General features: G+C 42.6%; 1 protein-coding gene across 2 annotated transcripts in view; it reads left to right on the top strand.

Annotated features, from left to right (window-relative positions):
* The window catches only part of LOC126354447 (octopamine receptor beta-2R), a 698957-nt gene that overhangs the window by 283663 nt on the left and 387480 nt on the right, over positions 1–27814 (top strand). Inside the window, exon 1 of one of the 2 annotated variants that reach the window (XM_050004136.1) lies at positions 6676–6734. The exons of the other annotated variant lie outside the window; for it this stretch is intronic. The gene's annotated coding sequence lies outside the window, so the exon portion shown is untranslated. Of the gene's footprint in view, positions 1–6675; positions 6735–27814 lie in introns of those variants that run through there. 2 annotated transcript variants of the gene reach the window in all.

Consider the following 27814-nt stretch of genomic DNA (forward strand, 5'->3'; position numbering starts at 1 on the left):
GTGAATCCGCACAGATGAAAGTGGATCCATCGGTCATCTAGGCGAATCAGTTGTATGAATATAGGTAATCACAGCCATTTCCGTTCTCGCCCCTCTCCCCTTCGACCTTCAGTTTACATATAATATTCTAGAAAAGTGCGCACTCGCAGCAGTAAACCACATGCTGACCACAATGAGTCTATTAAGTTCTATTCCTGTTTGGATATTTTCTATTTCCTGTATCAGTTTTGTCGGATGAGGGGTTCCACACATATCATAACGTTCATGTAGCTGTCGCACAAGACTTTTGTACGCTACAATTTGTAACACAAATAAAGGACGCAATTGAAGGATCAGTATTGAGTAACAACGTAATTCCCTCCATTGCCTCGCAGAGATTTGTGACTTGGCTTCAAGGTGGCTACAAGGGTCCTCTGGCACCCCGCGACGATACACGCGGGCTCGGCAACGTTTCAAATAGAAAGGTGTTGACACATGAGAAGAAAAGACCACAGCTCTGAATTTGATATGAGGTCTAAGGTAGATTAATTATGTCACATTGGTATCAGATTTCACCATATTTCTGCCCAACGCCTGCGGCACTCAATGGGAAGCTTGTCACAGTGTTTCTTACGTGTATTCTTCTTTCGGTTCCTCTCCGACGGAGATCAAATTCGCGAAAGCCCAGCGTTAAAACGGATGGTCGACGAAAACATTTTTACACACGTCGTCGGTCAGTATTGACAGGAAAATGTCTCTAGGGGTAGCATGAAGGGCGCCAATAAAACCACCCTTTCCCTTGGGGCACTGATTCCCACACATTTTGCTGTCGGAAACGACAGATCGCAGTGCAATGAGCAGCAACAAGACGTTCTTGACAATCTTTAGCATTGCTGAACCCTTCCCGCCCCGGATGATTCAATCCTTCTGTAAGGCCATCGTGGGCCTGCACCATCAGTGAACATAATGGCACCCTTCTGTGTTGTAGCGTGACCGCAATTTTTGATCTGTTGCACAGGATGGAAACCACTAGGGCCCATTCAAAACCATTCAATGAAATCTGAGGGTGATCTGAAGCAACAATGGGTGTTCCTGCTTTTTCAGCCCTCGTGCCTTGCGCCTTCTTCGTTGTGATCACGGAGGGAAGTAGGGGTTGAGGTGGGGAGTACGGACATGCGTGAATACAATGGCGAAGTGACCCTCTGAGTCGCTCCAGTTAGGCCACCCTCTGTGTCACCCGCTCAACTTTATCGTGCCCTTTAAAACTGTGCCTGCACAGAGAACGCCAGTTACTGATTACTAGGCGTCCGCGTGACAGGGATCCCTTTCAACGCCCCTTAGATTTAATATGTGGCCCAGAGGCGCTGGTTCAGAGACATGGTGCATTCAGTCCAGGGCGCTCGAAATGGTGAAATATCAGTAGGAACATTTTCAAAACGCTCAACAAAGGTGCACGATTGGCTTCGGGGGTGTTGCCACAAAAAGGTGTCTCTGACAGACCCTTTCCAATTTATTCATGTATGTGTCAATGTAGAACAGCCTCCCCCCCCCCCCCCCCCCTCCACGCATTCCTCCCCGGGAGATCTTGCCACAGCAGCGAAAAACGAGAGCTGAAAGAGCGTAATCACACTTTGTTGCTTCAGATCACGTTCAAATTTCGCCGAATGAACGCTCCCTGTAGCTTCACTCTGTACAGCAGAAGAACAATTGCGGTCGCGCTGCACGCCAAAGGGATGCGCTCATGTTCAGTGCGGTTGCAGGCCCACGACGTTCCTAAACAATGGTTGAATTGTCCTGAAGGTGTCACCAGCGTCGACGAATGCCGTCCTGTTGCACTTTTCGCAGCGAACTGTTGTTTTCGACTGGGAAATGTTTTGGAATCAACGCCCTGTATGACATCCACCGAGGTCTTTTCCTGTCGATACTGAGCGGCGGTGTACCTGAAAAATTTTTCTCGACCACACATCAGAAAACCGCATCTTCGTCATGGAGACGTGAAACGAAGAGATGACGTGTTGGTGAGACGGGGTGTCACGACCTTCCCAACGTGTGACATGTCCACTGCGCCGTTGCGCAGAATTGTGGTGAAATTTGGTGACATCATTAACCCACCTTTCACCTAACATGAATTTTCCGGCACTGGCCCTTTTTTTGCATGTGTCGACACCTTGCTGTGGTCGAGACGGAGGCTGACGTCTCAGGGTAGGTTGTAGGCACTTTCGAACCAAATTTCAAGTCCCTGGCACTAATAAGGGAACATCCCTAAGTTTCTACAAACGATCTTGACGACATTTGACGGGTGTGTAGAGGCAGTAAAATAATGCAATACGCATCTTTGTTTGTGCCCAGTTTCACTTTTAAGTGGTAAAACATACCCTGAAAGGTAATTTGGCATATTAGGTTTGGAGAGAATACCTTCCAAACGAAGATATATAAAAAAATTTCTCAAATGTTTGTATGTAATTAACGTTGTTGGAAACTATAAAATTATGTTCTTGAATAATTTGAAATTTTACAAGACACACTGCTAACCAGAATTACTTTTGAAAAATCAAAACTTTTTTTGGAACAAACGCACATCAAAAAAAGTTTTGTCTCACCTCGGTTCCGAGAGTTCCGGAACTTGTGCAGAAAATTGGAACTGAAAACAATATAAACATCATCTCCACCTTTTTTATTGTTCATGAAAACCACACATTGCATGTTGTACCACCATACAGCGAGACCTTCAGAGGTGGTAATCCAGATTTCTGTACCTCTAATACGCAGTAGCACGTCCTTTTGCTTTGATGCATGCCTGTATTCGTCGTGGCATACTATCCACAAGTTCATCAAGGCACTATTGGTCCAGATCGTTCCACTCCTCAACGACGATTCTTCGTAGATCCTTCAGAGTGGTTTGTGGGTCACGTCGTGCATAAACTGCCCTTCTCAGTCTACCCAGGCATGTTCGATAGGGTTTGTGTGGAGAACATGCTGGCCACTCTAGTCGAGCGATGTCGTTTTTTTTTTTTTTAAGAGAGTCATTCACGAAGTGTGCGCGATGGGGGCGCGAATTGTTGTCCATGAAGACGAATGCCTCGCTAATATGTTGCCGATACGGTTGCACTATCGGTCAGAGGCTGGCATTCACGCATCGTACAGCCGTTATGGTGCACCTATGACCAACATCGGCATACATCGGCACCACATAATACCACCCCAAAAAGCAGGGAACCTCGACATTGCTGCACTCGCTGGACAGTGTGTCTAAGGTGTTCAGCCTGACCGAGTTGTCTCCAAACACGTCTCCGACGATTGTCTGGTTGAAAGCATATGCGGCACTCATCGGTGAAGAAAGGTGCTGAGCGGTCCGTTCGGTATGTTGTTGGGCCCATCTGTACTGCACTACATGATGTCGTGGTTGCAAAGATCGACCTCGTCCTGGACGTGGGGAGTGAAACTGCGCATCATGCAGCCTATTGCGCACAGTCTGAGTCGTAAAAAAACGTCCTGTAGCTTCACGAAAAGCGTTATTCAATGTGGTGTAGTTGCTGTTAGGATCTCTCCGAGCGCTAGCCGGTGTGGCCGAGCGGTTCTAGGCGCTTTAGTTTGGAACCGCGCGACCGCTACAGTCGCAGGTGCTCAGTCCATTTGAATTTTTTTCTCCGAGCCATAATCTGTAGGTAGCGGTCATCCACTGCAGTTGTAGCTCTTGGGCGGCCTGAGCAAGGCATATCATCGACAGTTCCTGTCTCTCTGTATCTCCTCCATGTCCGAACAATATCGCTTTGGTTCAATTCAAGACGCCTGGACACTTCCCTTGTTGACAACCCTTACTGGAAAAAAGTAGCAACGCGGATGCAATCGAACCGCGGTATTGACAGTCTAGGCATGGTTGAATTACTAACAACAAGAGCCGTGTACCTCCTTCCTGGTGGAGTGACTGGAACTGATCGGCTGACGGACCCCCTCCGTCTAATAGGCGCTGCTCATGCATGGTTGTTTACATCTCTGGATGGGTTTGCTGACATCTCTGAAGAGTCAAAGAGGCTATGTCTGTGTTACAATATCCACAGTGAATGTTTATCTTCAGGATATGTGGGTGATGCAAAACGTTTTTTGATGCATGTACATTAAAGAAGCTTTCATGCCACATCCACCCTTTTGTGATCAAGCTGGTGTCTGAAATACTAATTCTGAGAAATAAGCTGTATTCAGTGTTATGTCAGAGTATTTTCAATATACCTAGTTAAAATATCTAAGCATTCATTATTAGTTTAGTTATTTGTTTTACTTACATTTCTTATATTATTTAAATTCATATTTTGCGCTTTACATTAATTGTTTATTTGATTTTTATTTTACCCTATCACGTGAGTGTCTCTTGTTAATTGAGAAAACAAGCAACTCATTATTGTGACACAAGATCACTACAGTAATGATAATCTGTAAGTAAAAGCTTAAAACATAACTTTTATGTACACAATGCACATGAAATGAACGAAATTTATTCACATAAAATATAGGACGGTGAGCACAATATAAAACAAAGTCTGCACGACTTGAAACTATCGTGGGTGACCCTCTAAATATCCTGCTTTGTATGAGGCATTTTTCAGTATATTCGGAGGCCTTGGCAAAAATGAACTGATTTTGTACTAGTCACCACAGCGTAAATATATTGTTTCTCAAGCGCAGAGTGACATAAAACTCATTCAACTGAACTAGATGTTCTCACAAAGTTCTTCCAACATTGAAAGCCGTTTACATCTCAGGACTATGTCTGTGCTGTGAAGCCCTTTCGGATCACCAGATGAACAAGTTCCTTGTAGTCAGGTACGTTGCTCTGTACGGTTCTTTCAGATTGACGGCTATAATACTAAATCTTTAGACATCCTTTGACACTGTCAGACGTTTGTTTGCCAGTTTTAGAAACCTTCACAGGGAAATTTGGGGCTTCAAAAAGAGATTCTCGAATTTTGGTCCGCACACACCATTAGTTTCTTTCAAACCTATGAAAAAGCGGGTGGTGTGCGCGAAAAACCATTTTTACCTTCCTACCAAAGGACAAGAAACTTTTTCATCTGGTGATCCCAGAAGACTCGACGGCACAGGTAGAGACGTGATATGTAAACAGTTTTCGATGTTGGAAAAACCCCGTGAGAAGTATTTCAGATCTCGTTCTGTTGAACGATTTTGATGTCTGTCTGTACTTGAGAAACAAGTCACTATTGCGTAATCAATTCTTTTTGCTACGGCTTACCAATGCACTGAAATATGTCTGATAATAATCATGATGTTTAGAGGATCACCCACAACAACTTGAAATCTTTGCTGAATTTTGTTTTATATTGTGTTCCCTATCAAGTATGTTTTGTGAAGAAATTTCGTTTATTTTATGTGCATGTCAACGTTACGTTAAGAGTTTATTTACAGATTATCATTATGGTGATGATTTTCTACCGTAATGATGAGTTAGTTGTTATTTACAATTAACAAAATACAATTATGTGAAACGGTAAACTAAAAAACATACAGATTAATGTAAAACATAAAATAACAATCTGAACGACGAAACAAATATAAGTAAATAAATAACTAGCCTACTAATTAATATTTGGATATTTTAATAAGCTGTTTTCAAAATTCTCTGTCAGTACGATGCATACATCTTATTTTCCAATACTTCAGAAATCAACTTTATTATATATGGATGTACCTGGCATGAGAAATTCTGTAATTTATATTGTAAGAAAAGTTTTCATTTTCCAGAATTAGTAAATGGTGTTGAGGTATTTTGCAAAATTTTAAGTTATTACAAAATTCCGCTATACAGCTTTCAAGAAAATTAATTACACATTAACTTTAACATGAGAAAATTTTTTTTATACACTATCGTTTAGAAGATATTCCCTCCAAACCTAATATGCCAAATTACCTTTCGAGGTGTGGTTTACCCTTTAAATGTGAAATGAAGCACAACCAAAAAAAAACATGGTTCACATTATCCTCTTTCACTACTCTACACATCCGCCAAGTTTTATCATAATCGTTTACTGGCACTTGGGAATGCTCATTTGTAATTAGAGGGGTGAGCAGCTGGATTATTGTTTCTGAGAGGAAATCCCACCGCCAGCGTTTAACCGGCAGGGCACCTTTTGACAGTGACAAAGTGTTTTTACGCCGGTGGTATGGTCACACCATCCTTGTCACATGTGTCCAACATCTCAATCTCCCAGCAATGAACAACTATTCGCCTAAGTTCTATGTTTCTTTACTGTGCTGATTCGGGTAGGATTTTATGTTTTGATAATCATTTCTAGACAAGAATGAGGAAGAATGATGCTAGTAGCTTTGTGTGAATCCCAAAAAGATCATTATGATCCTGATTTTCTGTTTTTATTGATCTAAACACAAATTTCAGAAAATATCCCCTATCAAATAAATGGCTTATTTTCGCTCCTGACGTCTTTTAGGTGATCTCTCATTCATTCTATAGCTATGGTATCACATACGATATTATATTTTTGTTATTTCTTCACATTTTTGTTAATATTCGTCTTATTAGCTTCATTCCATTCTGTCTCTACTATCATCCCTATTTTTATTGGTTTGATGTATTTATTTCTCTACTTTTACCTCATACTGATGTTTTCTATTTATTATATACATCAGACACTCTCCATAATGTGATTCTCATATTCCCTTTTCAGAGTCATGTCAACGACAATTGGGTGTCGTTACTGTTTCGCACCGAACTACTCCATTCATTGGTAAGGGATTTAACACTTCTATCCTCGACTGTTCTTTCTAGTATTCATTTCATGCTTTAGTTGTCGACATTAATATGTCAGACCCAGGCCGTAATTACTAATACATATAAACTGTATTTTCTTTCTAAATGTATCACTGAATTTATTTGAACACTAAGTGTATGCAGGAACTGAGCTGCTGAAGCTAGTAATTAGATTGTGACATACAACTGGTAGATTTCAAGTCCAGGTAGACTTGCGAAACTAATACAATTTTTGTTACTTGATCAGTTTTTACAATGTTCTTCAATAGCAGTACTTTTCGCAGTCTCATGTTTTTCTAGCCCCACCGATCCCCTAGAGCACCGCATAAAGGTCAGCATTTTTCTGGTAATGCTTATGAAATTAAAGTTCTTCAATGTAGAATACTGTAATACTACATACCTTGTGAATATAACTGTCAATTACTTAGTAGAGTTGTCCCTTCATCCACAGGTGCGAATCCTGATACACCGTGGGAAACAACAGCGTGATATTGAGATCCAAGCGGGGTACAGGACGTCGATTCGAACAAAGTTTTCCAAATAAAGACAGCTGGGGAAGGCACTGTTCTGGAGCTACGACCATAAAAAGACAGTCAGTCATCGGCGAGCGTGCAGACGTGTTCGCATTTAAACCAGTTTGCAGCATCTAATACCTATAACAACGAAGAATGCTGTTAATAATCTAATTAACTGAAGATAATGGCTTTTGCTGAGCAGTGTTTGCTAGGTAAAATTTGAATTCCTATTACAATAAACGTAATTTCACTGTGATGTTTACTGAGTGCCAGTTGACTATTAAAACAAATAGGTGAAAAGTACCGAAAGCCCTGTAGTGAATCGAGAAATTCTCGTTTGTGATATCACATAGTAAGCAAATTCTAATGAGATCGCCCCACGCTGGGAGCCAATAACTAAGTGACATCAGTACGTAAATGAAATCAAACACAAAAGGTTATGAGATTAAAGGCTTGATGTATGAGTGGAACATATTGTTTAAATGATTGAAACATGAAAGAAATGTATTAGTTTATGTACCGTTTATGCGAAACAAAACAAAATTACAAATCTCAGGGGTGAACTGACTGGCCGTAGACGCGACTCAATTATTATGCGGAAGCAGGGGGCTGGACGAATCATCTTACCATTATTGGTGATCATTCGTCGTGTAGTGCAGCCGGGTGCACGTGCAGCGTCGATACGGCGCCGCCTCGGAACTGTGGGGCGCGAGTCGACAGCCACCATCAGCGATCGCAGCTTTGCTGAGAGGTTCCGGTACGATCTCCACGTTGAGTGTCCTATGCGGGTTGCGTGGCCAAGGCTGCGATATTACGGTGTCGGAGGGCGGATGTTTATTTATTTATTTATTTAACCTGATCAGATTAGGGCCATCAGGCCCTCTCTTACATCGGACAAGTGTTCCACACATGTAGCATTTCACACATCAGAGTTACATCGTGACCATAGTTTAAAGGAGAAAATTAGCTTACTCTAGTGACAATATGAATAAAGAGTAGTGACTAAGACCTAATAAAGTAAATGCGGCAGTATTTTTACAACAGGTCATATACATACAGATTATGATAAAAGCAATAATAATAACAGTAAAAAAATAAAATATAATGATAAACATGACTAAGACCTAATAAAGTAAATGCTGGCAGTATTTTTACAACAGGTGCTATACATACAGATTCTGATAAATCAATAAAAATAACAGTAAAAAAATCAAATAATAATGACAAACATGAGAAGGATTGCCAATAGTAATGAAGGTTTGTGCAGATGTACATAATATCTTGGTGTGCAAAGTAGATGTTTACTAGTATAGCGTGTTTTGGGGAATGGAGATTTAAGAAAGGGGAAAGAGGGAAGTAATGAGGTGAAGTGCATTCATGTACAGAGTAAGGCATTACTGTTGCTTAAGTAGATACGTCATTAACTGTTTTTTGAAGTTCTCTAACATAACGTGGGAGGTTATTCTGGAGTTGGGTTCCCGCTACTGTAAAGGACTTGGAGAAGGTGACTGAGCGATGCAGTGGAACGAAGAGGATTTTATTATAATGGGAACGTGTGTTTCTGTCATGTTGTTTCGACATGAGCGTTAGGGACGGGGAGAGATATGAGGGACAGTGTACATTTATAAGGCAGTAGATGAGTCAGAGTGTATGGAAATCTCTGCCTTTGTCTGCACGCAGCCAGGTCTATTTTGCATATGCTGGTGAAATGTGATCAAAAAGTCGAACGTCACAGATATATCGGAGGCAGGCATTCATGACCAGTTCTAGACGTCGGGAATTTTCCTGAGAGAGGCCTTGTAGGATAATATCGCTGTAGTCAATGATTGGGAGTATAAGTGTTTGTACTAATTTCTTTTTCAGATCGAAAGGGAAGAGTTTTTTATATTTTTGTGGGACATGAAGGGATACTGATACTTTTTTGCACACTGCTGTTAGTGATGGATGTCTAGCTTCAGTGCTGTCTCACCAATTGCCTTCCCTCTCTCCTCATCCACCTCTCAGCTCAACGGTTTCTCGAAATTTTCTCCGCTAGGCGCTGTCATTGGTGGACTCAGTTTCTAATGCCGCTCAAAGATTGATTACTGTTTCATGACCATGCCTCTCCTTGCAGGGGCTGGTGTGTGACTCTAAAATTGGCGTTTTTCTCACGATTTCACCTGCGGTAGTGATATATAATTCCGATATTTTTCTGCATTCCGAAGTTGTTGTGAAAGCACCTACATAGCACTTCCTTGTAAGCGTTATCTCTGAGTGAGGCCTCGATAGACTCATCTATGTGCTTCGCCTCAGAGTCTGCTGGCACCCATTATCTGTAAGAAACGTCATGACTGACTAGAAAGCATCTTTTTAAGAAGGCTGACTTCTTTCACACGCTTCCCTGGGCCACTTCTTGACGATTTGTGTACGCTCCTCCGAGGGCCTGAGAGGTTGTGGAATTGTCGTCCGCTCTTGCGTTTTAAACCATGTAAATCGACTGCTGAAATTCATCTGCTAACGCGTGTACGTTCTTGATGTCCCAACATAATGGCTGGAGGGACCCATCAATTTTTGGCACGCTTCTGTCCACCAGGCTCTTTTCAACGATTCCATTCTTAAGCGAAGCGAGGGCGTCCTCCCTCCTACCCCTTGTTACAGAATGGCTCCTGTGTCCGCATCTCGGTCGCTCTCCCCATGGAGCATGGAGTCCGGCTGGCTTTCTCCTGGGCCGCTACTGGTATAAGTCGGCGAAGATGGCCCCCGGTAGATGTATCACAGCCCATTACTTTGTTAACATAGTAGCGTGTACTGCAGAAGCATCATTGTTGTAAGGTTCAATATTTTTAATAACGAAATCTGAAGGACGCAATGCCGCGCGGTATTAGCCGAGCGGTCTTAGGCGATCCAGTCACGTACTGTGCGGCTGGTCTTGGCAGAGGTTCGAGTCCTCCCTCGGGCATGGATGTGTGTGTTTGTCCTTAGGATAATTTACGTTAAGTAGTGTATAAGCTTAGGGACTGATGGCGTCAGCAGTCATGTCCCATAAGATTTCACACACATTTGAGCATTTTTTTTAAGGCCGCATGTTTTGGCTCAGATGGCTCTAAGCACTATAGGTCATTAGTCCCCTGGTCTTAGAACTACCTAAACCCAACTAACCTAAGGACATCACACACAGACATGCCCCAGGCAGGATTCGAACCTGCGACCGTAGCAGCAGCGCGGTTCCGCACTGAAGCGAGTAGAACTGCTTGGCCACAGCGGCCGGCCATCATGTTGTAATGAACACTTATTCAAGAGCAGTGTAGTGTATGAACCACAGCATAACAGAGCAGCAGAGCCGAAATACACACCCATAAATATGCATTTACAGCACATACTTGCTTGCCCATCGCTGATTGGTCTTCGTTTAAAGGCCATAGGTCCCAGATGGTGTTTTCGCAATCTATTATGATAATTTTGTACGTTTTGACAGCCCCTCAGATCCTCTGTCCATACTATCAACTCGCTTCTCTCCATCATGTGTATTGGGAGTGTAACACTGCAGATCAAGAGTAGTGTGGTCACGCCAGTACTAAGACTGATATAACATGTCACATCTTCATCTTCTGACGGCACAGTCCTGTAGATGCTGACTGCCACCCTGATAAATCGAAGATGACGTCCATGACTGGAAATAGAGAAATCGAAGATGGTAGAAACAGCCACGATGTGCTAAGTTAAAATAGCGGGAAATCCAAAAATTCAGCAAGACAACGGCCATGTTGAAGCGTAGTACACTAAGTTTTTGGCTACTAAAACTCGCTATGTACATTCAGTGTATAGTCGAGAGGACAGCTTCACTTCACGAGCCAAATACATGAAAGAGCAGGCATTAGGGGAAAAGCAAAACAAAATGGATAACATATGAACTAGGCCTGGCAGACGCAGGCATGAACAGTGATAGGCCACGAAATCGCTGGAATGAACAGAGGCACACACTAGCACGGCACCAAGTAGAGTGAAGTAACGTAGGACAGTCAATGCTTTTTTGCCATTTTAAGACATCCACGGGTACAAGGATGGCTTCGTGCTGATTTTGCTCTCATGTCAACTTTTTCTTGCGTTATCACGAGTGTAATTACCTTTTCGGGCTGTCTTGGCGCTGGTATCTGTGGAACAGTTGAGGCACCATCAGGATGGATACACCCCTGGAATCAGATCTGACCCAACATAACTGTAATGGTGGCCGCGCGTTGATTAGGCAACCGTCCGAAACAGTGGCTGACAAGAATCCAGAGCATTTGAGTGCTAGTCGATGTCGGTAATCACTTGATGGCAGTTGCTTGACTGCAAACAGCAATTCAAATATTTGGGTGACGGTTCTGCGGAACCTGTCTAGTGAATGGGATCATCGTGTAGTGATCTTGCGGATAAACTCCGCAAGTAATAAGTCTTTCATATTTATATTCTGTTGTCCTTTGCAGCCCTCTCCAATAGACACAAAGAAATCTCTGAAACGAGTACAGGAGTACAGTTATGAAGAATTCGTGCGCCCTGTCTGTGGGATTGTACCCAGGTATCATCAGCATCAAAACTGATCAATACCACACGTCACAAAGTACTAAAGGATTCAACTGCATTGGATTTAAGAATGTTTACTGAAAGCGTTTTCGTGTTCCTAGCAATTTTTTGTCACGTTTTCCCAAGATGAGCTTCTTATTCGAGTCACCGTGTGTTGACTGTAAAGGAAGGGGACTTTGGGATAATAATGGTTCAAATGGCTCTGAGCATCATGGGACTTAACTTCTGAGGTCATCAGTCCCCTAGAGCTTAAAACTACTTAAACCTAACCAACTTAAGGACATCACACACAGCCATGCCCGAGGCAGGATTCGAACCTGCGACCATAGGGGTCGTTCGCATTCAGACTGTAGCACCTAAAACCGCTCAGCCACTCCGGCCGGCGGATGATAATGGAAACGACATGTAACGCTATAACGTTAAACGATTTACGGACTGCGAAAAAAATTGGACAGATATGGACCGGCTTCTTTTTTCCATGTAAATTAACAGAGAGCGAGAAAGTAAAACGAAGATTTGTGACAAAATTATGGCCATTTAGTAAACATCCCCACCAACTAGATAGTAGACATTTTGATTAAAAATGGAAATAATTATGATAGAATGTATATGAGACCTTAACTTTTCCCGGCGAATCCAATGTTCAAATAACTTACGGGTTTTCTGCCGGGTGACGTCGTTGAACACCGCCGATATTTCGACAGGAGCACGCCCTGCCATTCTCAGGGCACAAATGCAAGGAAGGAAAAAATGTAAAAGCAAATTTAATACCTCGGTTCACAGAGGAGAAACAAGGAAGACACCACACACAGAACAAGTGTCAACACAACCAAAGATAACCAACATCAGAAATATCGATAGTTACTATTAATCAACAGGTGAGGTAGCACTAATTCTGTCCCTCTGTTTTTTGATGAGGGACAGAGCCGGATTCCAAGCAGCATTTAAAGAAAATCCACCATCTCTGTTAATAAGGTTGCTTCATAGTCTGATTTCAACAGCTGCCTTAATAATACTATCCCAATAGCTGGACATGCAAGCCAGAATCTCCGTATTGTTGTATTCCATAGGATGACCGGTGTCAAGGCAATGTCCATTGGGGGCTGAACCGCACAATAATCGTGGGTTCGGTGTGGTGCGGCGGTTGAGGTGGGTGGACTGCTGTGGCCTGTTGTGGGGTTGTGAACCACTGAGGGCTACGGGACCAATCCTCTCCGCTGATTCTAGGTGCCCAGTTTAATACAATACAACATAATACAATGGAAACTTTTCAAATGAAGCGAGATGATCCTAGTTATAAACGGATTAAAAGTTACTGGTATACAAAACTGAAGACAAACCAGTGTAACATGAAACTGCTTACCGGTAGCGAATGAAATCAACAACGAATGCAATGGTTAATTAAATCGAAAATTAAACAATGGAATGAAGACATATTGCTGCTTACAGTAACGTGAAAAGCGCTTTAAGGAAGAGTTAGGGTGTGAACGTTAGAAATTGGCATACTATTGCTTTGGAACGTGGAAGAAAGTCATTCAACAGTAAGACATTACAGGACACGTACACATATCATTTATCGTCATGTCTCTCTTCCGCGGTAAGTAATGCGTATCTGAGGACTCTCAAAGATAAAATTGTATGTTAAAAAATGTCGGAGCTATTTGATGATGAAACTACAACTGTTTTCCTCACGAAGTAAATTCCAAGCCAAATGTAATATCAGATCCCACATTCGAAATCACACAGTTATTTGAAACACTTAGTCTTTTTAATTTCCGTGTTTCCGTAATAAGGGGCAATTTTGTTGTTTTATGACCTGTTTATGCCTCCGCCATACGTGACGATTTATAAGAAGAGTATTATTTTCGCAGATATTTCCATTAGTTAGTTACTTATCGTTACTTCGCCAGAACGAAACAGAAGAAACAAATAAATTAAAAACGTTTAATTTACAGCAGTGAGAGAGCTGTATTTCTGATAAAAAGGAAACGAAATTTTATGGCTGCATAGTTGTGCAGTTTTGTCGTAAATATAAAGTTTGCGCCGAACTGTTATACTAGCGACGTATAAATGTCCTAATCTACGTTTGTGAGAGAGGCTTTCTGGTTGGTTGTAACTAATGCGAAAAAAGCTGCAAATTCTAAAGTTAATTTTATATGTACCGAGAATTTATCTTTCGTACAACCGCACATTATTACGTAGCCGAGAAGCAAATCGCGATTGCAAAAGGACGCGTTGTGGGGAACAGGTTTACTGCAGTGGAAAAACAAATAGTGTTAACCGCAGAAAATTAATTAACTTCTAACCGGCTACAGTCTAGACATTTATTACGGAGGTGATATACTGTATACACACACTGAGCGGGTAGGTCGCCATCTAGGTAAAAAGTATGTGAGAGGAAATCCGTCCGGGCACGGTCAGCAGCGTAGTTCAATGAAGACTGTACAAAAGCCACGTGTTTTGCAGAGCACTGGAAACCATGTTAAGCTGAGAGAAAAGTTCTGAGGAAAAGACAAACAAAATTACAAAATATAGTTAAAATTAATACAGTTGGTAACACATTACTTATTATGTGTTTTTTATACATTTAGTTTCCATAATGATAGTCATGCAAGAGGAACTGCAGCGTTTTCAAGAGCCTTGGATGCGTAGGGAGGGCCAACCAGCTGAAAAAAGAGGCTATTCTTTCATGACATCTGGTTATACAGATCAGCTTATAAGCTACTCTCGTAAAAGTACCATTGGACATACAGTTTTCACCTATCGGGAGCGGTCGCGTGGAAAGTTTTCTGTTGATTTAATTTGACATGCTGCTCTTGGTTCATTTCCGTTTCTGCATGTGATATCCTGCATCCTAGACACAAGGAGCGTCATTACTAATATTGTCAAGTTAAAAAGTACTTACAGCCTGAACACACGTACTTGTAAGTATATTTCTGGGAAATTTTTACCTGTCTCTTACTGTCTCTTTAACACTTCTGTAGTTGAGGCTTTCTTCATTCTTAATTGTTTTGAGTTCATTTATTGCATCTCTGCACGGTATCCGTTTTGTACCTTTCTGGTTTTTCGACTTCCACTTTTCTCTGTGTTTCAGCAGTCAATGTCTCATGTCAGTAGGTTTGCTATCTACCAACATCCTATCTCGTTGTGGCCATGTAATTTCCTAGAATCGACAATTGTATCACTTTGCATATCCTTAGACCTACATTACGTTTCCCTTTGCTTTCTTTCTTCTGTATTTTTTAATATACGTCACAACTGATTCCCTGAAGCATGTTAGAGATGTATTCGTTTTGTAAACAAAATCCGCCTTTTCTTGCTCCAATGCATTTTTTTTTCTTTCAGGGGCGTTTCGCCTTTTTTTAAGGCATCTTCAGTATCATCTAGAATGACAGTTTTGTTTGTATTTGTAGATTATAAAACAGTTCGTGTATCGCTTTTTACTGTATCAGTCTAGATCCCATTGAATATGCCTTAAGATCTTGAGATAAAAAGCGAAATGCGTCTGGAAGAAAAAGTATACTGCAGCAAAAGAAGACTGTTTTTATTTACAAAAGGAATATGTCTGTGCTTGTTGCGGATGACGACTAGGCAAACAAACTTGAGATCAAAGATGTTTCACATTCCACACATCTGAAAACTTCATCTTGGTCACCATCTATTACAAAAGAACTTTACAGTAGTTATTCGTGAAAGTAGAATAAATTCGACGTTACTTACGAAGAACTTAAATTTTACACAACAACCGACTCTTTTCTAATTCTTCTTCAGTTCTTATTTCTACTGTTCTGTGTGTTAGGAAAACAGTTCATCTTTGTAAACCACGCTGATGAGCCAAAACAATATTAGCATGTCCTTAATAGCGTAAACGTGAACTCTGTTCACAAGCCCCAGCGGGTTCATCGGACCGACGGACCATGTCATCCTCTTACATAGGTGTCATTGGACGAGGTATGGAGGGACGTGGGGCCAGCACATTGCTCTCCCGGCCGTTATCAGTTTTCGTGACATGGAACCGCTATTGGTCGGTCAAATAGCTGCTCAGTTAGCCTCTTGAGGCTGAGTGCACCACCATTCCGCCCCCCCCCCCCCCGCCCCATCAATAAAAAGTCGCTGGTGGAAGCAGGAATCGAACTTGGCTCTGGGCATGGGAATCAGCTGCCCTGACCAGTCAGCTACGGGGCTGCTCTAATGGGTGTGGCATCACAACTTAGAAATGTTTCCGGAGATACATGGCACCATATCTTCATGCACAGGTCATGAAATTCCCGTAAATTATTGTTAGTAGTTTGTGGTTTCAGAGTTTGCGCCAGTAGCGGCCCATATGTGTTCATTCGGATTCAGGCCAGGTGATATGGTGGGTAAGACATTAACAGTATTTCATGGTCATGCTTCGCAAACCACTGTAGTACTATTCTGGCATTCTGACACGGATAGTTATCGTGGTGGAAGATGCCATCGCATAACACAATTCATTCGATCAAAAGAAACTTTTCCATTCAAGTCTGATACCGAGGAAGAAACGAAGGAACATTAGGTTTAACGTCCCGTCGACATCGATGTCGTTAGAGACGTAGCACAGGTTCGGATTTTGTCAACGATGGGGAAGGAAATCAGCCGTGTGCTTTCAAAGGAACCATTCCGTCATTTACTTGGAGCCATTTAGGGAAACCATGGAAAACCTAAATCTGGATGACCGGACTCAGATTTCAACCGCCATCCACCCGAATGTGGTCAAGTGTGCTAACCATTGCGTAACCTTGCTCGGTCTGCTACGAAGCCCACGTTCATCGATAATTTGCTAAACGTTGTGCCTGCACCAGCTTCATGATCTATAGTCAGATCTGCCACATATCGAAAAAACAGAGAAGCCTCCGATCTCCACCACATGGTTGCCACCAGAAGTTGCTTCCCCCCCCCCCCCCCCCTTTTTTTTCAGTCAACTGTTTCACGCGGTCAGCTACGAATTCCTCTCTTGCGCCAAAGCAACGGTTAGCTCCCTCTAATACCATATACCGTAACACATGTTCTGTCCACCTGCACTGTCTTCTTGTCGCAGTATTCTTTACCGATTCTGCAGAAGACCTTCTCATTCTTTACGTTATTAGTCCAGCTAATTTTCAGAATTGTTCCATAGCAACCAATCACAAACGCTTCGTTTCTTTTCTTTTCTGGTTACCCCACGGGCAAGATCCACTACCGTACAATGCTATGCTACGTCTCAGAAATATCTTCTTTAGGTTAGGACCGACGTTTAATGCCAGCAGGCTCCTCATAGGAAGTCACTTTTTGCATATCCTAGTCTGCTCCTTATGTGTTCCTTGCTTCGTTCGTTACGTGTTATTTACTTCCAGGGAAATAGTATTTCTTTACTTCATATACTTCGCAGTCACAAATTTTAATGTAGGTGTGCAGCATCTCATTTCTTCTACTCCTCATCACTTTCGTTTTCCTTCGGTTTACTCTTAATCCATCAGACTGTCCATTCCACTTAATACGTCCTGCAGTTCTTCGCATTAACTGAGGATAACAATGTCATCAGCGAATTTTATCACTGATATCATTTAATCTTGAATTTTAATCACACCCTTGAACCCTTCTTTCATTTCCATCCCCGGGTTCCGGGGTTCGATTCCCGGCGGGGTCAGGGATTTTCTCTGCCTCGTGATGGATGAATGTTGTGTGATGTCCATAGGTTAGTTATGTTTAAGTTGTTCTAAGTTCTAGGGGACTGATGACCATAGATGTTAAGTCCCATAGTGCTCAGAGCCATTTGAACCATTTAATTTCCATCATTGCGTCTCCGATGTATAGGTTAAGCAATAGGGGCGAATAGTGAAATCCCTGTCTTAGACCCTTTTTAATTCTAATACTTCTTTTTTACTCTGCCATTCTTACTGTTCCCTCTTCGTTCTTCTACAGATTATACATCACCCATCTTTCCTTATAGCCTACTCGTATTTTTCTCAAAATTTCGTACATTTTGAATTATTTTACATTGTCTAACGATTTTTTAACGTCGGCAGATGCTAAGAATGTGTCTCGAATTTTCTGAAGTCTTGCTTCAGTACCAACGTTAGAACTGCCCGTCTGGTGACTTACCTTTGCGGTAGCCAAACTAATCACCATCTAAAAGCACTTGGATTTACTTTTTCCTTATTCGATATACTACTCTCCTCAGCAACTTTCATGCATGATCTGTTAGGTTTACTGTGCAATATTTCTGGCGCTTATCAACTCTTGTTGTCTTCGTAAATATGTGGGTGATATCTTTCTGAAAGTCTGATAATATGTTTCCAGTGTCATAAATTCTACATATCGGTTTGTACAGCTGTTCTTTTGCCATTCCTCTCAGTTTTTAGTCTATCATTTCCGATGTCTTTGATATTAAGTCTTCAAAGTTCTATTAAACTGATTCCAATACTTGATCCCCTATGGCTTCACTTTCACTTGTATAACGACGTCATGAAATTTGTCTCACTTGTACAGGCCTTCAGTGTTCTCTTTCCACCTACCCGCATGCTCCTCTACGTTTAAAAGCGGAATTCCCATTTCTCTCTTTACGTTTACTCTCCTCGTTTTAATTTCACAGAAGGTTGAGTTTTCTAATCAGTCTCTCCGACGACCATTTCTTTATCGAGTTGTTCATCATATTTCCTGCAGAAATTTCGTTTTGGCTTCACTGCGCTTCCTGTTTATTACATTTATAACTGAGTTACTTTGCCGTGCTCCCGTATTTTTGTAAGCGTTTACATTCTTCATTATTTCGTAGATCGGTTGAAGTTTTACTTATGTTACCTAAAGCTTTGTCGCTGTTACCTTACTTCATTAACGTTTTTCTGTCCATTTTCCGTGATTGCAGTTTCCTGAGATAGCCATTTCTCTTCTGTGGTATTCGCTATCGCATTGTCTATAGCCTCAGAGAATTTCAGACACATATCATCATTTCCCATTACTTCGGCATGGCCACGCGCCTATTTAGTGATGGTCTCTTAAAGTTCAACATATTTTCCATCACTGCAAAATTGGGATCCGAATCTGTATTTCAATCTCACTACACCTTATAAATCTATGTCGATTTACGAATCTCTGTCGATGATGTAATGCATCTCGAATCTTTCCATGTCTTCGAACTTTTCCCAAATACGCGTCCCCCTTTTGTGACTTTTGAACAATGTTTTCGCCTTTATTAACTGAAATTTATTGCATAATTCAGTTACTCTTTCTGCTACCAAGTCCATTTAATTTCATAATCGTTTCTTCTATTCCTTCCCCAAATACAGCGTTCCATTACCCAAATTAATATTAATCGTGTACATAATGAATTGCCCGGTAAATAATATCATATCTTGTCTCTGTCCTTTATATTCTGCTTGTGACGTTGATACGTATACCTAAACTATCGTCAATGTCGTTGATTTGCTGTCAATTCTGGTTAGAACAACGCTATCTCAGTGCTTTTCGTAGTAACTGAGTCACTGCCCTACCTTCCAATTCATAATGAATCCGTTGCGGCATATTCAGCTGTTGTTGATGTCCCTTTATAAGCATATGACCAGAAATACTTGTCTGTTTTGAATTTCACGCCACTGCCCTGCATCTAGACTGAATCTTTATGTTTCCGTTTCTGATTTTCTAGCTTCTCTACCACATCCAGACATTCCAACTAACTGGTAGTACGTTACACTTTGGTTCGTTTTCCCATCTTTTCTCGTGCGTACTCCTCTCTTGGCAATCCCTCTCAGAGATCCGAACAAGAGACTAGTTCCGAAATCTTTTGCCAAAGGAGAATGATCTGAACACTTTTTTTTTCAGTTGCAGTCCACATGTCCTGTGGATACAGATTATGTGTCGTTAATACTTTGGTATCCATTGCCCTCTTCATCATCATGCCGTATGTCGTTGCTGATTCTTCTGCCTTTCAGAGGCAGTTTCTCACCTCAAGGGCAATAGTTTGCCATTGAATCCTGCCCGCTCCTTCATCCTCTGTGATGAGACCGTTGGCCGATCGAGGGTGACCTCTTACACCGCAATTTATTCCAAATATACGTAGAGGCTTGGTTCGAAGCAGGGCGCAAGACGTTTTGACTACTATTCAGACACTCTACCTCTTGACCACATCACAATATAAGATCAAAATGGTTCAAATGGCTCTGAGCACTATGGGACTTAACTTCTTAGGTCATCAGTCCCCTAGAACTTAGAACTAGTCAAACCTAACTAACCTAAGGACATCACACACATCCACGCCCGAGGCAGGATTCGAACCTGCGACCGTAGCAGTCGCGCGGTTCCGGACTGCGCGCCTAGAATCGCGAGACCTCCGCGGCCGGCTATAATATAAGAAACTCATAAAAACAAACTTTACGGTGGTGGAGCAAACACCATGTATTGACCATGTAAACGGAAATAGTAACAGGAAAGAAAGAGTCCGTCTGACTATAACTGATTGCAGAATTTGTTTTTGTCATGTCCCATATTTCAGTAATCATTCTACATGTACGCTGTCAGTGGTTGGTTGGTTGATTGATTTGGGGGGTGGGACTAAACAGCGAGTTCATCGGTTCCATCGGATTAGGGAAGGAAATCGGCGGTGCCCTTTCAAAGGAACCATTCCGGGATTTGCCAGCAGCGATTTAGGGAAATCAAGGACAACATAAATCTGGATGGCCGGACACGCGTTTCAGTAGTCGTCCTCCCGCATGCCAGTCCACACTGCACCACCTCACTCGCTACTGTCAGTGGAAGTTAGTATCTCAGCCGCCACTTTTTCGTGATAATTTGTGAAACAATATTATACGCAATGTTCATTCTTCGTTAGGAGAAAAATACTTATTGGATGTAATTACAAAATGGGTGGACGTGTATCAGTTTTCTTACACGTACGGCGCTAGGGAAAATTTGCTGAAAATAAGCTCAAAAATGATTCTGGTATTGATTTTGTACTTTAAAACGTAGGAAATGTTACTGTGAATTGAACTTACCGTCGCTTGCATCAAAAGAGCAAATCCAAAGCTGACGAAAGCGCCTCTGAAGGCGAGTGTCTTCGTGGTCGTCATTCATACCATTACACTTGTTCCTTGACATCTCAAGCCTACCGACTGAGGGACATAAAAATTGTATAAATACTTATCAGAGCAGCTACTATGATTGTGTGAATACCAATAAATCCAACGGTTTGTAGTAAATAAATTAATAAGCGGCACTTAAGACCAGTGGGATTAGTCGACCACAATATTATTTATTGTACCTAGGAGTGAGGAAATTTCGATCGGTTTCTTACGAGTGAATGCGTGGAAGGGGTTGATAGTATACACACAACTGACCAGAAAGCATTGACAATGCGATGCCTTTTTCTTTTTCTACGCTCTACATGTTTACTATAACGTCTCCCCGTGTTTCCGATAACAGCATCTTGGTTTAGTAGTATATATATTTACCAGTACCATTTAAAGGGTTAGCATTTCGACGATATTTTCTATAACCTATGTGAACTACTTAGCTTTAACCGAATTCAATCGCTAAGCAGTTTATTCTTAAGTTTTAATTATTTCAGTTTTCATCGAAATTTTTTGTTTATCTATAACCGTGACAATGCGTTATAGTAACATGTAATGATATCAGCGTGCCAGTTGCTCTCTCCTGGAACGCTATTTAAATTGGCTTTGGCTGGAGTTGTCTGACACTCTACTTTAGTTTCTTATATCTTGTGAAGCCAAGTTACCTGAATTCAAACGTCTTGTAGTACAATACAGCATACAATATCAGCGTTGCCATTGATCTAAGACTGTTTAGTATTTACGTGGGGACAAAATCAGCATCAACGTGTCCACTGCAACAGTAATTATACGACGGGTCATTCGCCACTTAACTGTCAAAATATGATATGCACTTTCGATTAACGTGTATGTGCTCATGGGCTCTTCCTCCTGTTGTGGTACATTGGAGATTGAGTGTATAGTGCGAGAACTTTCACTGTCCTGCCCTTATTTCCACTCAGAATAATTGGACGGAACAAATTATACGTTATAAGTGTTAATTCTAATAAACTTTACAACGTGCACAGGCAGTACGCCAATTGCGGCTCCTGGCTTAGTTGAGAGACATACACACCCGTCCACTACGGGGTCTCGAAGCTACCTGCCCGGCCGTTACAACGACGTTAATCTTACCTGCGTGCACAAAGGACCTGGAATATCTACCTTGCGCGAGGTTGCAAGGTCTACCGACACGGAGCAGGCTATCCAGGACAGTCTCACGTACCCAGTTTGGAAGCTGCCACTAGATGGCACTTGGAATGAGTTGCAGAGACCAAACAATGTATGCGGAAGACCTCGATTCATATGAAATTAGTGTAATCTTTGGTCGACCTCCGTATGGCTGCATGTTATTTGAAGTTACCAGGAAAAGCGCCCCCACCCCCGCAGAAAAATAGTTAAAAGCTTAAATAACTTTTACAATGGAACGTGCCGCCCACCATACTCTTCAATGCTTCCATGGATTTAAATGTAGACGCAGACATATACAATTTCCTTGAACGGCAGTGACCAAAATTTAGAAGATTGTAAGTTGGGACACAAACCGCGTCCACAACGCGTGAAAATGTCAGACTGACTGATCGCGTCTGCTTCCTCATGTGTCGCACAATGCCCCGTGTGTGTGTGTATTCACGTAGGACAGATCCACCACTGGTGACTGATATTTTCGTGCGGTAACAGCGCCACGACGCGTTCGAAACTGTTCGCTCACGTAGGACGACATCTGAAAGAGATTTCCAGTTCTGACATTTACCATTCCATCAATGAAGCCTCCAAAAAACCTTGGATGAAGGGATAGGTACTAATTACATAGTTACAATTGAATTCCAGGAAATACATTCCAGAAAGGCCTGTTCTGCGTGACGAGATATCTGTAGCGCATCCAGTGTAACGCGCGATGGACAATCGTGTACGGTAAACAAAAAACATTACTAGAGTAAACGATACTAATATCATCTTAAATTACACAGAGAAAACCTTTATTTATTGATGATCAGTTTCCGAATGGTCCACAGCTGTGGTCTAGTGGCTAGCGTTGCTGCCTCTGGTTCACGCGGTCCTGGGTTCGATTCCCGGCCTTGTTGGTTGTCCTCATCATCATCATCATCATTATTTGTGATAGTGGCTAGATTGGATTGCAAAAAAAGTTCGAATGTGAAAAACTTGCGACTTTTTACGGGCGCTGATCGCGGCAATGCCCCTCAAACCAAACATCATCGTCATCACTTTCGGAATGCTTGTCCATTATCGGATCAGCCATAAATGTACACCATGCGACACACTATGTAACACGCCCGGGAGTACTAATGGGGTTGGGGTTACTTAAACTGGTTGTCGTTTCGTGACCTTGCGCCCCGTCCACACCACGTACCTGGTAACCCCGCGGCGGTCGTATTGTTCTCCTCCACACTGCTGCTGGCTTGCCTGGAATTAGCTATCGAAATATGCAAGCGAGTAACGGGAGCCACTCAACGTTAAGCACAACACTGTTCTACGTCTGGTATGAACATCTATATTCTGAGACGATATGGAAATCACAGGTTGTACCGTTTACACTCTAAGTCTTAAATGTTTATCCCTACTGACAGTCTTGATTATTCGTCTACAAATATCATTTGGACGAGCGTACGCGTACCGAACACGGCGCGGATGATTGTTGATGATGCGGAAGCCGAATGGTCGCCAGAAAGTTCTTACGCTCGTGACGCATACGCAGATATTTGGTACCAGTCATTCCTGACACTAGTAATAAATTGTATCACAGTTGACAAGGTTAAATTTACAGTTCACATTTCTCAGTCGTACGAGCGTGCGCGTAAACCTCGCGACGCGGCTGATTGTTGATAAATGCGGAACGCGATGGCCGAACGCACGTTCTCACACTCGCAACAAGTCACTGACACTTGACTGCACTCTTTTATGATATCTAATTTTTATTCATTCACTTCAGTTCATTCCGGGAGACCGAACACGGCGCGGATGATCGATGCTGTGCGACACGCAACGAGAGGATACATAAATACGTCATTGACGGCACTGCACATTTTGAATTACTTCTTGACGCACTTTCGTCTGAACCATTTCCATATATCATCACTTTACTATAATAGCGCTTGTAGCAACACTTCAGCTTCCATACTAACAGTGCCTCTCACATGCAGAGCTACACACTACACAACATATCAGTTCAGTGTCCCACGCTCGACTCTCTACAGACGCGGCTGCCCGCAAAGATGCTCCACAACTACGTCAGCGCTATGACAATACGCTTACAACCAATGAAGTGGACAAGGAAGTTAGTGTTTAAAGTCCCATCGACAACGAGATCATTAGAGATGAAGCACAAGCTTGGTTTAGGTAAGAATGGAGAAGGAAAGCAGCCTTGCCCTTTCAAAAGAACCATCCCAGCATACGATTAAGGAAAATCATGGAAAAACTAAACGCAGGTTTGAACCGTCGTCCTCTCGAATGCACCTCCAGTGTGCTAACCACTGCACTACCCTGCTCAGTCGTAACGAAAGTCGAAAACTGGGCATGAAATCAGTAAGTACGATAATAGGTAATGTGGCCTGCGTAGTGTCACGTTTCTATACCACCCTGCAGCTGTCATGAAGCTGCCAGCAGAACTGCAACTTTTCTGTCAGATGCGGAGAGCAGTTGCGCGTGATCCGGCAGACCCAATGGTGCACACCTGCTGAGCCACACCTCCAGCGGGTCCGTACCTTCAGCGCTCTCTGCCGCCGCAACATAGAGCCACACCGGCCAATCTCACCTGGAGCCATTTCGCTACTCACGCTACCTAGCGGCCGCGTTGTCGCGACTCCATCATAGTTTGTGATTTAGTTTCAAATGGTTCAAATGGCTCTGAGCACTATGGGACTCAACTGCTGTGGTCATTAGTCCCCTAGGATTTAGAACTACTTAAACCTAACTAACCTAAGGACATCACACACATCCATGCCCGAGGCAGGATTCGAACCTGCGACCGTAGCAGTCGCACGGTTCCGGACTGCGCGCCTAGAGACCACCGCGGCCGACACTTTAGTTCAGAGAGCCTAATCCTTGTTGCTACTGTGTGGGATGGACTCTGTTTCTTGTTGCATTAATTGTTATAAGTTGTCGAATGCTTCGAGAAATACATATCAAGTACGTGTTCTGTCAGTTTTTCATCAGTCATTTCTTCTCCAGACCTGCTTTCCTATGACGCAAAATCCCCAAGATTGGCAAATTTTTACAGAAGTTCGAAAAATGGCGCATACTTCAATGCGAGATACTTTTAATAATTTCCACAACGAAATTCTGTCTCGAAATCTGGCACAAAACCAAAAGAGATTCTGGTCATACATAAAGCACACCAGCGGCAAGACGCAATCAATACATTCACTGCCACTAAAGCAGAGTTATTAAACACGGTTTTCCGAAACTCCTTCACTAAAGAAGACGAAGTAAATATTCCTGAATTTCAATCAAGAACAACTGCCAAGATGAGAAATATAGAAGTAGATATCCTCAGAGTAACGAAGCAGCTTAAATCAATAAACGCAACGTCTACGGTCCAGACTGTATACCAGTCAGGATCCTCTCAGATTATGCTGATAAATTGCTCCATATTTAGCAATTATATACAACCACGAGCTCACAGGAAGATCCGTACCTAAAGACTGGAAAATTGCTCAAGTCACACCAATACCCAAAAGGGAAGTAGGAGTAATCCGCCGAATTACAGGGCTATATCACTAACGTCGATTTGCAGTAGGATTTTGGAACGTATACTGTATTCTAACATTATGAAGTACCTTAAAGAAAACGATTTACTGACATCAGCACGGTTTCAGAAAATATCGTTCTTGTGAAACACAACTAGCTCTTTATGCTCATGAAGTAATAAGTGCTATCGACAGGGAATGTCAAATTGATTCCATAGTTTTAGATTTCCAGAAGGCTTTCCACACAGTTCCTCACAAGCGTCTTCTAACCAAACTGCTCCCCTACGGAGTATCGCCTCAGTTGTGCGACTGGATTCGCGATTCCCTGTCAGAAAGGTCACAGTTGGTAGTAACAGACGGAAAGGCATCGAGTAAAACACAAGTAATATCCGGTGTTCACCAAGGAAGTGTTATAGGCCCTCTATTGTTCCAGATCTATATTAACGACATAGGAGACAATTTGAGTAGCCCGTAATAGATTGTTTGCAGATGACGCTTCATTTACCGTCTTGTCATCAGATGATCAAATCGACTTGAAAAATGATTTAGATAAGATATCTGTATGGTGCGATAAGTGGCAATTGACACTGAATAAGGAAAAGTGTGAAGTTATTCAAATGAGAAATAAAAGAAATCAGCTAAATTTCGGTTACGCGATAAGTCACACAAATCTGAAGGCTCTAAAATCAACTGAATACTTAAGGATTACAATTACAAGTAAACTAAATAGGAACGATCACATAGATAATATTGTGGGGAGAGCAAACCATTGACTGCCATTCATTGGCAGAACGCTTAGGAGGTGCAAGAGACTGCTTACACCACACTTGTCCACCCTATTCTGGAGTATTACTGTGCGGTGTGGGATCCGCATCAGGTGGGACTGACGGATGTCACAGAAAATGTACAAAGGGTCGTTCCAAGGCGTGGCAGGCAGCGAAAGGCGTCCCCGGAAGCTGACCAGAAAGCCTCCCCGGTGCGTCTGACAAACCGGTTTCAGGCACTGTCTCTGGCTGAGCCAGATGCAGCTGCCTGCCCTGTTTCAGAGGATCATTCTCAGCCTTCAAGGTCCGGGCAATCGCAGAGGTTGGGCTTACTGGTAGTTGGGAGCTCCAATGTTAGGCGCGTAATGGGGCCCCTTAGGGATATGGCGGCTAAGGAGGGGAAGAAATCCAGTGTGCACTCCGTGTGCATTCCGGGAGGAGTCATTCCTGATGTCGAAAGGGTCCTTCCGGATGCCATGAAGAGCACAGGGTGCAGCCAGCTGCAGGTGGTGGCACATGTCGGCACTAATGACGTGTGTCGCTTTGGATCTGAGGAAATTCTCTCTGGATTCCAGCGGCTATCTGATTTGGTGAAGGCTGCCGGTCTTGCTTACGAGATGAAGGCAGAGCTCACCATCTGCAGCATCGTTGACAGAACCGACTGCGGACCTTTGGTGCAGAGCCGGGTGGAGGGTCTGAATCAGAGGCTCAGACGGTTTTGCGACCGTATTGGCTGCAGATTCCTTGACTTGCGCCATAGGGTGGTGGGGTTTCGGGTTCCGCTGAATAGGTCAGGAGTTCACTACACTCAGCTGGCGGCTACACGGGTAGCGGAGGCTGTGTGGCGTGGACTGGGCGGTCTTTTAGGTTAGAAGGCCTCGGGAAAGTGCGGGATGGGCTGCAATGTCAAAGGGTGCTTGGCAATTACAGGACGTGCTTGGATCAAGGAACAGTCGGAATTATAGTTGTAAATTGTTGTAGTTGCGCTGGAAAAGTCCCTGAGCTTCAAGCGCTAATAGAAAGCACAGAAGCTGATATCGTTATAGGTACAGAAAGCTGGCTAAAGCCTGAAATAAGTTCTGCAGAAATTTTTACGAAGTCTCAGACGGTGTTCAGGAAAGATAGATTAGGCAGAATTGGTGGTGGAGTGTTGGTGTCTGTCAGTAGTGGTTTATCTTGTAGTGAAGTCGAAGCAGATACTCTGTGCGAATTGGTGTGGGTGGAGGTTATACTTAACAGCCGAATTAAGTTAATAATTGGCTCCTTCTACCGACCCCCAGACTCCGATGATACAGTTGCGGAACAGTTCAGAGAAAGTTTGAGTCTCGTAACAAATAAATACCCCACTCATACGGTTATAGTTGGTGGGGACTTCAACCTACCCTCGGTATGTTGGCAAAAATACTTGTTCAAAACCGGTGGTAGGCACAAAACGTCTTCCGAGATTGTCCTAAATGCATTCTCCGAAAATTATTTAGAGCAGTTAGTCCAC

This window comes from Schistocerca gregaria, chromosome 3, assembly GCF_023897955.1.
Source record: "Schistocerca gregaria isolate iqSchGreg1 chromosome 3, iqSchGreg1.2, whole genome shotgun sequence".
NCBI lineage: Eukaryota > Metazoa > Arthropoda > Insecta > Orthoptera > Acrididae > Schistocerca > Schistocerca gregaria.